The 15157-nt window shown below is 39.3% G+C and overlaps 1 long non-coding RNA gene and 1 other non-coding gene across 2 annotated transcripts in view; both read left to right on the plus strand.

Moving 5' to 3' along the window:
- The window catches only part of LOC139030903 (uncharacterized), a 76885-nt gene extending 62807 nt beyond the window's left edge, over nucleotides 1–14078 (plus strand). The window contains exons 3-4 of the long non-coding RNA XR_011483343.1: nucleotides 11815–11923; nucleotides 13801–14078. This is a non-coding gene — a long non-coding RNA (uncharacterized lncRNA). The remainder of the gene's footprint in view (nucleotides 1–11814; nucleotides 11924–13800) is intronic.
- On the plus strand, nucleotides 4162–4272 carry LOC139031011 (U6 spliceosomal RNA). The gene has a single exon (XR_011483441.1). It is a non-coding gene; the product is annotated as a U6 spliceosomal RNA (small nuclear RNA).
- Nucleotides 14079–15157: the final 1079 nt, after the last annotated feature.

Raw genomic sequence — 15157 nt, forward strand, 5'->3', positions numbered from 1 at the left:
TAGTCTCTCTTCCTAGTACTGGGCTTTCCTGGTTACTCAGACAGTAAAGAATCTGCCTGCAATGCAAGAGATGCAAGTTTGATCCCAGGGTCAGGAATATCCCCTGGAGAAGGGAATGGCAACCCACTCCAGTATTCTTGCCTGGGAAATCTCACAAACAGAGACACCTGGTGGACTACAGTCCATGGGGTTGCAAAGAGTCAGACACAACTGAGCGACTAACACTTTGATTTTCTCCCTAATACTGTGAGTGTTCTGAAGGTGGGTGCTATATTGTACTTGTCAAGTCTAGCCCTTTATACAGTGCCTAGCATGGATCTGTCCCTCAGTAAATATTTGTTGAATGAACGAATGACTGTGTGATGAACAGTAGATTTTTCATAAAAGTGGCTGATGTTCCATAAATCTTACCCCTAGTGTCTTGAAATCTCAGGCAGAGGAAGAATGTTGTCTTGTCCTAGCTAGCAGACTGGATAAGTAACTGTGTCTGCTTCTAGCTGGAAAGCCAGAGGTATATCACTTTTGACTATAATTCTAGTTAATACTCGAGTATTAACCACTCAGAAAAGCAATATTTCTTGGAAATAAGGTTGGGTGACTGGCTGTAGTCCTAGATGTATAAAAAATTAGTGGCTATGTGTGTGTAGGAAAAACTTGACCATGGGGTCAGACTAATTTATGTTCGTGTATGATATTTTCCCACTTTTTAAGTTCTCTGAGGTTCAATTTCCTGATCTGTAAAACAAGGATTAGTATTTATGTCCTGTAAGATTTCAGCAGTATGGGAAAAGGGTTAGAGATAATATGCTTAGTACAGTGTCATCTGGTAGGTGCTAATCCCAAGTGGTAGCTCCAGGCATAGCTCCAGTCTTATCAATAGGGAACCCCAGTAACAAGATTGCTTACAGAAACCAAAGAGGCTGTGTTGAGTCAATTTCATGATAACACCAACTTACATTTAATAGCAGCAACTTCAGATGGAGGTTGTCTGCACTTTTGGATTTTCCAGCCCTGGTAAGGTTGAGGCAAATGTACAAGGCTCTAAAGTTGCCATAAATATATTTTACTATGTGGGTCTGAAACTCCAATACTTTGGCCACCTGATGTAAAGAACTGACTCATTTGAAAAGACCCTGATCCTGGGAAAGATTGAAGGTGGGAGGAGAAGGGGACGACAGAGGATGAGATGGTTGGATGGCATCACCGACTCAATGGACTTGAGTTTGAGTCAACTCCAGGAGTTGGTGATAGACAGGGAGGCCTGGTGTGCTGCAGTCCATGGGGTCACAAAGAGTTGGACACGACTGAGCGACTGAACTGAACTGAACTGATGTGGGTCTTGACTTCTTGGGAACAAGGCATGTGCTCATGTGCATGCACACACACATGTACATACACATGCACACACCAGAGAATTTCTCCATTTCATTTGTGTTTACTCTATTTGCCACTGACGTTTGACACAATGGAAGCAACTGAGCATGAACACAGGCAAGAAATGCATGAGAGACTGATGACTAGGTCATAGACATTTTTCGTCAGTGCAACAGCACTGAGACAAGTGCTGGTGTTACTTCCAGCTTCTTCTCGATATTAAAAATTACCCAGAGGGTGACGGTCAGTGGAAGAGCTCACCCCTTGCAAGGAGAGTGTTGGAGGGAGGGTGTTGCTTTTCTGCTTTAGCCATGAGGCTGGGAAGGAAAGCATGTCAGGTGTTTTCCATGTCTGCCAGTTCCCCTAGCATCTTGGGTGCCACAAACTTATTTTCCTTTGCCAGCACATTTAGTTTACAAGATGATCGTCTCACAAAACACAGCAGTTACATTTATGAGAACATATGCAAAATTAAACCACTGACCCAGGAGTCAAATGAAATTTCCCATAAATGCCTGAGCTTGTTCTTTGCTTTTATTAAAGCAAGCAAGCCCTTTGTCCCTTAATTTTACAAATAAGTGCTATTGCAACAAATAGGAGCTTTACAGGTCCAAAAAGGACTACATGCAACAGAAGTGTGACTTGCCCAGAGAGATCAAAGATTTCCCTCTGCTTATTGGACCCAGGTTAGGGCACTTGTTCTCATTTTACTAACACAGGCCTGGCATCTGTGGCGGTTCCTTGGGAATTCCTTGGTAAATCAGAACCCTAGATAAATTGGACATAAGGTCTCACAATGACTTGGACTTCACCCAGGCAGGCCTCAGGAAAGACCTGCTCCATATGCTGACTTATGTTAAGCAGATAAAAGGCTTGTTTGGCACCAACAGGAGCCTCGATGTTTCTTTATGGGCAGTGTAAATGAAGAAGGCATATGTCAGCCTAACTGCTATCAACTACAATACTGTAGGGAAGAGAGGATGGGAAAAGAAAATGCACAGAATGTATTTAACAGGCCAACCTGTCAACCAGTTGCACTTTTTGCAGAACTTCTAACACATGGAAACGTTTTGAGAATTTACCATTCTGGGCATCTTTGGAGAGTTTCTGTGCTTGTTATCATCATCATTATTATCAACCATCAAATGAGATACCTGCAGGGCACTGTGGCAGGAGCCATGGAGGGTACCAAGAAAGAAATGTGAGACATAATCCATGCTGGGGTGACATGCTAGTGGTCAGGACTGGCTGGGGAAGGCCTTCAGGGAGGCGAGAGTGAGACAGGGAGCTCACTGGCCCCTGAAACTCGGATAACTTGGGACTTTGAAACATACCTCCAAAAGTCCTTTTTTTTCTGTAGGACATACAACTCTTTTGGAGGTTTTGAGCCTGGTATGTCAGGGGCCCAAGCCCTTGATTATTTCTAGGGCTGATGAGTGAAAGCCAAAGTGAAAAACTAGCTACAGTGTAAGGCAGTATATCACGTGTTTATAGTGATGCCCACGGTGCAACACCCAGTAGGAACTTAGAGTCTTCTTTTTGCTGCCAGCTTCTGAAAGTTTATGCCTGTTGGTTAAGGAATGGCTTATTGCAGACCATGCTTTGATCATGAGTCCTTGTCAAGTTTTCCCAGGCCTTCTTTTCCTGCATTTAATTTTCTTCAACATTTCCTACAGCTCTCACAGGAAGATGGAACATTTAGATGCCTTTTACAACAGGGAACTGATGTGCTCAGGTATGATGGGAATGCTTTTTCCAGCTTTTCTCACCTAGACCTAACCCTGAACTGACAGCTTCCTCATCTGTGTGTGTGTGTATTTAATATTTATATTTATTTATTGACTTGGTTGGGTCTTAGTTGCTGCACACAGGATCTTTGATCTTCGTTGAAGCCTGTAGGGTCTAGTTCCCCTACCAGGGACAGAAGCCAGCCCCCTGCATTGGGAACGCAGAGTCTTAGCCACTGGACCACCAAGAAGTCCCCCTTATTGATATTTTCATTCTGTCTCTCAGCACTTAGTGTAATATTTTGTTGTACTTATGAACTTAAACTTCTGTTTACTAGATTAGAAGCTTCTTGAGGACAGGAATCAAATCTCTTCATGTCTGTATACTCAATGCCTAGACAGGGAACCACCCACCACCCCCACCACCCTGCTCCGGCATTCAATATCTATGAATGAGGATTTAGGAAGCCTTCCAAGATGATGGGAAAGGACTCATCTGAACTTCACCCTCCCTGATTATTCTTGATAAGTGATTATTTCTATTATGACATGTAATTCAATATCAACATAAACTGAGGGAACAAGGAATGCAGTGACTCTAAAATCATTATTATATGGTCTCAGAGTACCTTGGTAAAATCACTGCTTACTTGCACAGAAGCTAGATTATTAGTCATTAATGTGTGTCTCCAGAAAGCATTTCAATTAATGGAAGGGGAAGCAACTCTCAGGTGTGTTGGATGAGAGGCTAATGACTGCTGTTAACATTTCAATTGGAGAGTTTACATGTGGTTGAAAATCTATACTATGGATGCCTTAATAGAATACATGTTATTTCCAGTATTTATTGACTGCCTACTGTGTGCCAAATCTTCTCTTGGCAGGCTATTTCCTGAATGAGCTCATAACTTCCTCCAGGGATTTGGCCATGGAAGTAATTTAATGTGATTGGACAGAAAAATGACTCCATTCATCAAACTGATATATTTACAAATTAAAATATATGAATCAGGATTTATGCTCCTATAGTACATTTATTATAATAAATATTAGAAATCTAGTGCTCACTTCAGCAGTACATATACTAAAATTGGAATATATATTACATTGAAGAGTAGCATGGCCCTTGTGCAAAGAAGACATGCAAATTTGTGAGGCATTCCATATTTTTTAAAAATCCATTAGACTCTACATCTAGGCTACATCAAATTAATGAATATTTTAATAAAGAAAATGTCATTTAAAAAATTCACTTTCAAGTCACTTAGCTTATAAGATTTGTCCCAAATCTACCCATAATTTGAGAACATATGTATAGGTTGTGTTTTGTTTTTTTTTTTAAATTTAACTGTTGCGTGAAATGATTATCTGGTAATTGAAATAGTGCGGAATTTTCTTTACTTTGAAGTGCATATATGTTTTGGACACATTTCCGCTGAGGTAGTGCAGTGTGATCATTTTCATTGCTTTTCTTCTATTAATACTGCAGAAACTTTTTCAATAAGAGAAGCTGGTTGCAATTTCAACTGTAAAATAGGCAAAGAACTTTCCGTGCAAAACAAAATTCTCTTCTATTTAGTTGACCAGAAGGAGGCTCTCTTCCGCCTCACTGTATGAAGTTAGACTCAAAACTTCTGAACTTACTTCTTCCAGGTGGTTCTAAAGTGTCCCAAGCCATCTCTGTCATTGGTGGTGGCAGGGGAAGCACCCTGAAATTTTCCCTGGAAGAACAGAATTTAAATTTGCAAGCATGGATAAGAAGTGAGTGTTAAGTGTTCTTTCCTTCCAGCTCAATCATATATTTCTCTCCTAGTTGAGTAACAATTAATAAAAATGTTAGGATAAAACACTCCCCATGAACTTGGGCTATTTCAACATTTGTTAGCTTAATTCTTATGGCTTTGTTTTCAAGACTGTGTTTAAATTTCCAATATGATTTTTAAGAGTATTTTGAAATGAATCAGTAAGGCATTTGGATTTTTTAAAAGTATAGCTATTGCTTCTTCCTACTTATCCCTCTTTGTATATATGTATAAGTAAGATATAGTCTATGTATCTGTAAGTAAGAGACATTTCTCATGTGTATAACATAGGATAATCTCACTCATCCCAGATGCTCTATTTACATTGCTTTTATCAATTAAAAAAAGCCACCCAGTGGCAGGTATGTTTCCCAAGGGTATTAGAGCTTTGAAAAATGAATAAAATGTGTCATAGGTTGAATTGTGCCTTCCAAAAAGATACACTGAAGTCTTAAACCCAGGTATCTGTGAATGTGACCTTATTTGAAAATAGATTCTTACAGTTATAGCCAAACTAAAATAAAGTCACCAGGGTGGGCCCTTAATCTAATATGACTGGAGTCCATATAAGAAGAGGAAGATGCCATGAGAAGGCACAGGAAAGAAGGCTAAGTGACAACAGAGGTGGAAACTGGAGGGAAGCCGCTGCAGACCCAGGGGCACCAAGGATCGTGGCCCCAGAAGACGGTGAGAGGTAAGGAACGACTCTACCTCTTAGGACCTCTTAGCAGGGCCCTTCTGACACCTTGATTTCAGAACTTTTGGCCTCTAGAACTGTAAGAGAATAATTTTCTGTTATTTCATGTAAAGAAAGAAAGAAGAAAAAAAAGCCACTAGTAGATTCAGAATACTGAACAGAAGGTCCAAAATCCTTGGAGAGTAAAGAGGGGTGTGAAGATGCAACCATCACTGTAAGTACAGTCTGCCATATGATGTCATGAGATCATCTTGGACCAATGGATTTTTGAGTTGTCATCCCTCTTCATTGTCTTGGAGGGCAGTTTATGTGGTTGTTGCAGAAAACAGCATTGTTGCTCTTTTGAGAAGTCTTTCCCTTTAATGATGTAGCAGAGCTAGTTATGAAATACCCAACTGTGACTAATTTTGGAGGAGTAACATCTCACATAAATTGTCTCCTGGAGATGCTGTTGGAGCAAGTGAACAGCAGAATGATGATGAGTTTATCTGTGCTAATTGTGCCTTTGAGAGATTTTTTTTCTGGACAGAGCACAAAGTAGATCAATGCTGCACTTCTAACCTCTCTTTGGCATGAAGATTCTGGTTGCTGATAACTGTGGTAGGCAGAATAATGACCCTGAACATGTCCGTGCCCTAATCTCTGGAACCTGTGAATATGCTGTTTCATGGCAAAAAAAAAAAGAGCTTTGCAGAAGCAATTCAGGTTATAGATATTAAGATGGGGAGATGATTGTACTGGGGCCATTCTAATCACAGATCCCTTAAAAGCAGAGAACTTTCTCCAGCTGGAGGAAGATGTAGCAGAAGGAAAAGCCAGAGAATTCCAAGTGTGAGAAGGAGTCTGTGCACTGCTGGTCATTCTAAGATGTCAGGGGTCACATGTGAGGGCTGAAAAGAAGCTTACAGAGCTAGGACCATACCTCGTTGACAGCCTGTAGGGAAATGGGGACCTTAGTCTTACAACCCCAAGGAAGTGAACTCAGCCAAAAACACGAATGAACTTGGAACCTGATTTTTCCCCAGACCTCCAGGTAAGGAGTGCAGCCTTGACCTCATCTTGATTTTAGCTTGGTGAACCACATGGCAGGCTTATGCCCTACAGAAACTGAGATAATGAATTTGTGCTGTTTCCAAGTCACTAAGTTTGTGGCAACTTGTCAAAGTATCAATGGAAAACTAAATCAGAAAACATTTGGAAGAAAATGGTATTTGTGTTGGATTGTGACTTTGGTAGTGGACTGTTACAATGAATCATGCCTCCATGAATTTTGTCCAATGACTTTGGGCTGTAGCCACTGGATATTAACAAATGTAATAACGACAGAGACTTGACAAATGTATTTGTTTCCTATTGACTTTTAAACAAATTACACAAATTTACTGGCTTGAAAGAAAACAGACATAATTTTGTAGATCAGAAGTCTCACTGGGCCAAAAGTCAAGATCTCAGCAGGACTGCATTCCTTCTAGAGGCTCTAGGGGAGCATCTATCTCTTTGCTTTGTCCAGCTCTAAAGGTCCCTGCATTCCTTGGCTTATGGCCCCTTCCTGCCCCTTCAAAGACATCAATATAACATTATCAATTTTCCCTTACTCTTGCTTCCTTCTTATAGAGGCTCTTGAATTACATTAGGACCATTAGGATAAGCCAGGCCAATTCTCCCACCTCACCCTAATTTAATCACATATGCACAATTTCTTTTGCAGTGTAAGATAACATATTCAGTTTGGAGGATTAGAACAAGGGTATATTTATAGGGAGCATTATAGTACCTACCCCTAAAGTGTTGCTTTGTTTGTTTATATTCTTGGAATGCTCACTCTTTGAACTCCCCCTCTTGAAACATAATTTCTGTACTGTGGGAAAGTCCAAGCAACCATGTAGGGAGGCCTCCACATAGAAGAATCAAGGCCTCAGGGCAGCACTTCTATCTGACCTTCCATCTGGCAGCCAACACCAGCTCCCTGCCCTGTAAGCATGGCCACTGTAGACCTTTCAACTAGCCCTGTACCCTACCCATCACCACAGAGGTGGAACTGCCTGCTCAGTGCAGAGAATCATGAAAGATAATGAATCGTGGTTGCTCTTTTAAGCTCCTAAAGTTTGAGAGTGCTGTTATGTAACAATGGATAGTTGAAATAATGTTGTAGTCCCTTTTATAACTACCTAACTACCTGAAATAGATGGATTCTGATCTGAGGAAGATGGGTTCTTCTATCAGGTATTTAGGTGAAATAGATGACACAGGTCAAAATACATACAGTCAAGAGTGCAGTGCATGGCACATAGTTCAGTTCAGTTGCTCAGTTGTGTCTGACTCTGCGACCCCATGGACTGTGGCACACCAGGCTTCTCTGTCCATCACCAACACCTGAAGTTTTCTCATAAACTCATGTATGTTGAATTGGTGATGCCTTCCAACCATCTCAACCTCTGTTGTCCCCTTCTCCTGCCCTCAATCTTTCCCAGCATCAGGGTTTTTCCAATGAGTTAGTTCTTCGCATCAGGTGGCCAAAGTATTGGAGCTTCACCTTCAGCATCAGCACATAGTAGGTGTTGTAAAATTATAATTGCCTTTTCCCAAACAGTCTTTCTGCTGCAGACATTTCCACCTGCCTCCCTATTGAAAGAGATTTCTCTCCTTTCGAGAGGTACTTGATTTGGCATATAATGAAGTATAATGTATTATTTGATAATTTTGCTTGGTGGGCCATAGTTTAAAGTCATAAACTCTTAACCTGAACAATGTCTATATTTGTTCCAAAATATCATTTCTCAGAAAATACATCATAACTAAAATTTTGAGTATAAAGTAGAGTCTTACAGTTCATATTGTTCAACTGCACTGTCACACAAGAATCTCTTCTCCTTAGTTTGTTCAATTGCTGTAAGTGACTTTTGAAAGTAATATAATTATAACTTGTAATCATAAATGCATTCATAGATTTCATGGAGCAAACTGAATATGAAACTGTTCATTTGGAGACAAATTGATTACCATTTGAAAACAGTTAATGGAGTAGTTGATTACATTGCAGAGAGTCATGATTTAATTTTTTATCACTTAAAAAGATCTGATGCCATATGTGTTAATGGCAGTTTTGAGGGGCATAAAGATTGACATGTTTTCCTGAGCTAAGTGATATGACTGTGCTGACCCAGCAAAAAATGCACATTCCAAAAATACTTGAAGTAGGTGATACAATGCACCCTCATGTGATTAAAATCACCACCTGAGTATTAAAAATGTGAGTGAAATTTATAAGTAAGGTTTAAGCTCATTTAAAGCAACACACTGTGAGATTTGGGCAGAAATCCAGCTCTATAGAGGTTTTCAAGTTTTTGTAGGCAAGTACTGGAATGGGTCATGTTCACTTTGTGTTCAACCTGCTTTTCTTCCTCCCCACCTTGGAATCTCCACATTGAAGCTAGAGATATTTCTGAAAAACTCACAAGTCTGTCAATCCCCTGCTTAAAGCTCTTTAGTGGTTCTCTGTTGCTCCCACATAAAGCCTCTGCTCAGCATATAGGGCTCTGCTTGATCTGCTGCTGCTGATCCTGCAGTCTTATCTCTTAGCAGTTTTTCTTCCCTTCTATGGCTCCAGACCTGGAGAAGAACTTATAATTTCCTAACCTCTTTTCTCTAGGCACGCAGCCTGGCTATTTCCAGCACATCTGTAAAGCCCTGCTTAAGTGTCACTTCATCCAGAAAGATTTTCTTGACCCTCTTCACCAGGGAGCCTAAGAGAAATGCCCTATCCACTTGAAGTACCTGTTTTACTCATACGCTAGCACTGATCAAGCTATATCACAGTTGTTTCTTTCCTTTCTTTCTTTCTTTTCTTTTTTTTTTTTTAACAATTGTTTCTTTAATTGTCAACTTCCATCAATTGGACACAAGTGCCCTGTTGGGAGTATTGTCAGGTTCACAACTGAATCAGATGCCATGTACAGTGCCTGGCACACAGAGGGACCCGAAACAAATTCACTGAATGAAAAATGGACATATTTGTTCAAAGGGAAAAGAGTATAAAACAACCATTATCAGCGCCTGGCATTTAGTAGAGAGTGGGTATATGTTCACTCATTCATCCCTCATCACGGATCAACACCACAGGATTCATCGTTAGTCATCTGCTATTTCCCACTGGTTTACCATGTGTTATTTACAAAGCAGTAATGTGTTTGACTGTATGGTAGCACCTTATAGAGCAATTTTCTTGGAATAAAATAGGCTGGATCTTTGAAACCGTAGCTTCTCATTTCTAGACCTTGGCATCTTGTGACTTTTAATGTGCTCCCTTTTGGGTCTGGCTGGCTCCTTTCAATTTAGTTCTCAGTCCAAATGGTTTCTCCTTAGAGAGCCTTTCTTGACCGCTTACTTCAAATTCCTCCCCTTTCTCCTGTTTCTAGCTGATTGCAGCTATTACATCAAGTGGATTTCGTGTTTTCCGTACTTATCACTACATAAACTTTTCTTGCATATGCATTTCTTTTGCTTATTGACTATTACCACCTTACAGAATGAAAGTCTATGAGGAGACTTCCCTGGGGACATGTCCAGCGGTTAAGACTCTGTGCTTCCATTGCACGGGGTATGGACTCAGTGCCCGGTTGAGGAACTAAGAGCCCACATGCTATGAGACATGGCCAAAAACTAAATAAAAATAAAAATTGATGCAAAAAAATCCATAATGAACAGAGAATAATGTTTTCTAAAGAATGTCTATAAGAACAGGGCCCAGCCTGTTGCCCCAGTGCTTTGAACACTACCTGGCATGTGGTGGGTGAATTCATGCATGAAGGAACCCTGAAAGAAAGCTTCCTCCAGTGTTACCACATGGACCAGTATCCCTCAGAATCATCTCAGCTGCCACTATACAAACAAGGGTTCTCACCCAACAGATATTCAAATGCACATGTGAAGTGATATACTTGATACAATTTGTACATCCTGTGATGACTTTCTATCAAGTCAATAGAACAGATGGTCAATAATTGTTTGTGACTTTCACTGGGGAAGAGAGAAAATGGCCAGATGATCTTGTGTAATCCATTAATTTTGGAAAGTACTATGGCAAAAATAATAGAGTTTCTTTTATTTAACAACATGAGTAGGGATTTCCCTGGTGGTCCAGTGGTTGGCATTCTGTGCTTCCAATGTAGAGGGTGTGAGTTCAATCCCTGGTGGGGGAAATAAGATCCCACATGCTATGCAGTGCAGCCAAGAAAACATAAAAACATGAGTAATATGAAAGCTATAATAAATATTCTAATAAAAATACGCTAATAAAATTAGCTTTGGGGGAATACTTAGTCATCTTTTCTTTGATTTTCTTGAGTGGCTTGTGCCCTAAAGCCTGAGAGGAGGGCAGTACTGGAGGGGAAAAGTCTCTGTCTATGGCTGATTCCTTTCTATATGACATATTGGTTGGTGAGATGGGATTAGAAAGCCACTCACTGGCTTGTAGTAATCGGTGGGTTAAGTCACCATGCACCCTGGTCTCTGGTGTGTCACAGAGGGTATTAGAGTCCATTTTGCTCCACACGGGTGTTTGTCTAAGATAGCTCTGTAGCTTCAGCCTTTCCCAAGATAGACCCCAAGGTCAAAATTTGGGGAAAGAGTGGGACAAGTATTAGGGAACTTTACTAGTATAATAATGTAGCCAGTGCTAGAGAGTGCTAAATCCACTCAGCAATTTTTTTGACCCCCATTTAGTCTCCTTTATTTGTTCTTCAAGTTAATCAGAACCCATAGGGGAAAAGATGAGAGAGTATGTTTTCTAGACCCTCCAACACCAATAATTTCATTTCCTTCATGAATGGGAATGTTTCTTTGGTTTCTTAGCAGAAGAAAACTTTAGGGAATATGAGAATTACACGTTACTGCCATCAAAAAACATTGGAATGTAATTTCTCTAAGTAAGTGAAATGTGTGTAATTTAGAAGTGACTTTTTATTTAGAACCTGAAGTTGTGACATTTAAACGATACCTGTATTCTATAGGATTCATATCATGTAAAATCTGGAGCTCAGCTCAGTGAAAGACTGTATTTGACAAAAGTCAGCAAAGCATTCATGAACAAACATTTCTGGCTGTCAACTATTAAGTAGTATACTGTTTCTCTTTATTTTCTCTTATTCTATATACTTCTGCAATGTGATGGCGGAAAGTGCTTACAATAATTTCTGAGTTTCTATATTTGTTTTAGGAAATTTACACCTCAGAAACATCAAAGTGCTGTTTCATAGGTGGTGTTTGTTTCCATACGTCTAGAAATTTAATAATCATCACTATCATCACTTGACTATAGAAAGACAGTAAGTATAACTGTCTCATTATTTTCACTGTAATTTGACCCCACTCTAAGCTTCTGCTTCCCTGGTGGTTCAGACAGGTAAAGAATCTGCCTGCAATGCGGGAGATCTGGGTTCGATCCCTGGTTTGGGAAGATCCCCTGGAGAAGGAAATGGCAACCCACTCCAGCATTCTTGCCTGGAGAATCCCATGGACAGAGGAGCCTGGTGGGCTACAGTCCTTGGGGTCACAAAGAGTCGGACACGACTGAAGGACTAACACATACACACTAGACTGTAGGGCTTTTGCCATCTCATTTGACTGTAATTCAAATTTAAACAAAGGGCCAAAATACTTTGATATCTGAGAATATAACATAAAATCCTGTTATCAGTTGACAGTAAACTTGTTTTCTGTATGAAGATATAGACACTTTTCCCAGAAAGTATCACTTAACCAGTGAAGGGCTGCTCCTAGAAGGAGATGACAAAGGGATGGAAAGTGACTAATGCTACCTTGTCTTAGTGAAAATCTCATCTTTTACATTTCAAAAATGGGATATGCCAAAAGTTATCTAGAATTTCGGAAAGTGAAAGCTTTTTAACCCAAATAGTAGTATTGATTGTTTTAGTTGGGCCTAGGGCATTTCTTATACAGCCTTCAGTTCTTACCACCTTCTGGCTATAGTATGCAAGAGCACTGAGGAATAAAGGTACAGATCTCTGTTTTTCACTTTCCCAGGCTTACCGGATCAGAAGTTAAACCTGCCCATTTCATGATCTAATCAATTTCTTTGGTTTAACACCAAGGCTAATGCCTCCCCTTCTTAGGCTCTTCCAGCTTATTTGAACTTAGCATTTTAGTCGTTCACATAAAGCCTTTCATGCCAGTTTTATATTTGAAAGTTGGTCCCAGCTGCTCTGGCTTTCTTAATCCCTCCCAGAAAGGCATATGTGGCAGCATCTCCCCTAGGGAGGCAGCAGCTCCAAAGCTTTCTCTCTAGGTAGCAGAAGGGCTAAGCCATACACTATTGCCCTGCCTACTTCCTTGGCTGGCCAAGTAGATCAATACATGTTTTATATTTTTAATGAACAGACACAGAAACATAAGAGCAGTGTGTCTATATATTTTATGATTATGGAAAATGTCATTCAGTTGGTATTTTTAAAACTTCTGTTGGGTCCTAGTATGCAGTAAGGATTCAATAAACATTGAATGAATGAATGTGTGAAGAGAGAAAAGTATCGAGTAGCCAACATAAGTAATTCTCTGAAAAAGTTTAAGTATTTCACCATATTTTACTTTTAAAATAAGGTTGAAAGCTCTTAAATATTTGACATATATTTTATTAATCCAACCAAAGACCTAAACAGTCATGGCTTTGTTTTTTATCTTCTCTTAATTTTATAACCCTGGCTTCGAAACTGCTTCTTAAGAATATATTATTTAATCACTCAATTTCATGTTTAGAAATTTCTAAACCAAAGAATTCATAGGACAACTTTTTAATTTGGACAGATATGTCTGTACATGCCTTATAGTAATTTGCTCCAGAATAAAATTTTAATAATGGACTCCATCACTATATTCTAGATTACATCAATAATATATATTTCATACTCAGAGTAGATACTTACATTCTTCAAATAAGTGTAGAAAAGATTAATCAATTTGGAATAATGGGATTCAAACTCTATTCTTGAAGCTTAAAGACAATGCAGAACCAGGTCAAAATTGTAGAAAATATGACGGTGAAAGGAATTTATCAAAATGTAGACAAAGTAAGCATCTTGAAACTTTAACTCCATGTCTGAGACAACAGCAAGTAAGCATTTCACCCATGCTAATTTGTCTTTTCTATCGATTCAAGCTTTATTGGATATTCTGTTGTCTCTTCAAGGGAGGCTGTAAGGAGAATACAGAATAATGAAGCCTCATTCCGGATAATGCTATGCCCATAAATCACATTGCATCCTGGCTGCAGTGCTTAGACAATGCAGAAGCTAAAGCCTCTTTTCCAAGTATCTTAGTAAAAGGTATCTCTCCTTAGATATGGAAGTTGAGACTTGTTTTATGTAATTGCTCTTTGGTATAATTACATTTGAAAACTTTAGAATGCACTCTCTATTTTAAATACCTTCCTTCATAGCTGAAAAGAATTTTCAGGTCAACATAATTGTAAAACTTAGACATCTTTTCTTTAATGTTTTAAATGAATAAAAGCTCATTCTCTCTGTTGCTACTTATTGCTGCTTGTCTATCCCTAATTGCACACTGTTTAAGCACATTGTTGAGTGAGGATAAAAAACAGTGCATTATATTTGTGAAGTAAATGCATCATGATATTGTATGTTCAAGACAGCAAGAGAAATTTTTGAAGATAAATGGAGTGGTGATCTCGGTTTTCTTCCTTATTACAGGCTAGCCTTAACAGTCATGGTGTTTCCATGACCATCCGAGCAGCTTATTTACATTTCTCCTTCCCTACTTTTTTTTGCCTTGCTTGACATAAATGACATAAAGGGTATTTGTCTAACTCCTTGTTCACAGGGGTTGGCTTCCTATTTTCTCTGCAATTAGAAACACCAACTCTTCCTTTTCAATATCAATATCATCTACTAGGTGTCAATACAAAGCCTTTAAATATAGTGCTTTGCAGAAGAGGCTTTTAGATACGCAGCTACCAGAGTTAAGAGGGTGGCCCTAGGCACCCCTGTACAAAAATGTACAATTGTTGCTTAATACAGCTATTGACCATGGCTTCATTTTATTTTAGTAAACCTTAGAGGAGAAGGGAAAATAAGCTGAGATCCTGATGTCTCACCTCACTGTGTGTCTTTCAAATGGATTCAATGAGGGTGGACTGTTAGTGCAATAGAGTGAATAGAACAGCAGGATGGTATGAAAGCTGGAAAAATGCATCCTCAGAGTGTCTCAAGGGGACTGAAAATAGGTAATACTGCTCCTTCATCAAAAGTGAAAATGAGTCATATATGAAGTTCACAGTATCCAGTTGAGCTATTGTCAATCTAATAATAAATATTATTACATTTATCTTGACTTATAAGTAAATTTTAAATGGGTCAACCCACAAGTGAAAACTGTTTTAAAGCTATTTCTCTTTCTGTAGTAAGATGGAGGGGTGAGTCTGTTTATGTTCTTGCTGGTTGAATCATTTCAGCATTTCTTGGTTTTTACCTGGTTTATTAGATTTTCACCTTACTAATGGAAGGTACTCTCTTGTGGTAAACAGGAGA

Source organism: Odocoileus virginianus, chromosome 24 (assembly GCF_023699985.2).
Source record: "Odocoileus virginianus isolate 20LAN1187 ecotype Illinois chromosome 24, Ovbor_1.2, whole genome shotgun sequence".
In the NCBI taxonomy this organism is placed as follows: Eukaryota; Metazoa; Chordata; class Mammalia; order Artiodactyla; family Cervidae; genus Odocoileus; species Odocoileus virginianus.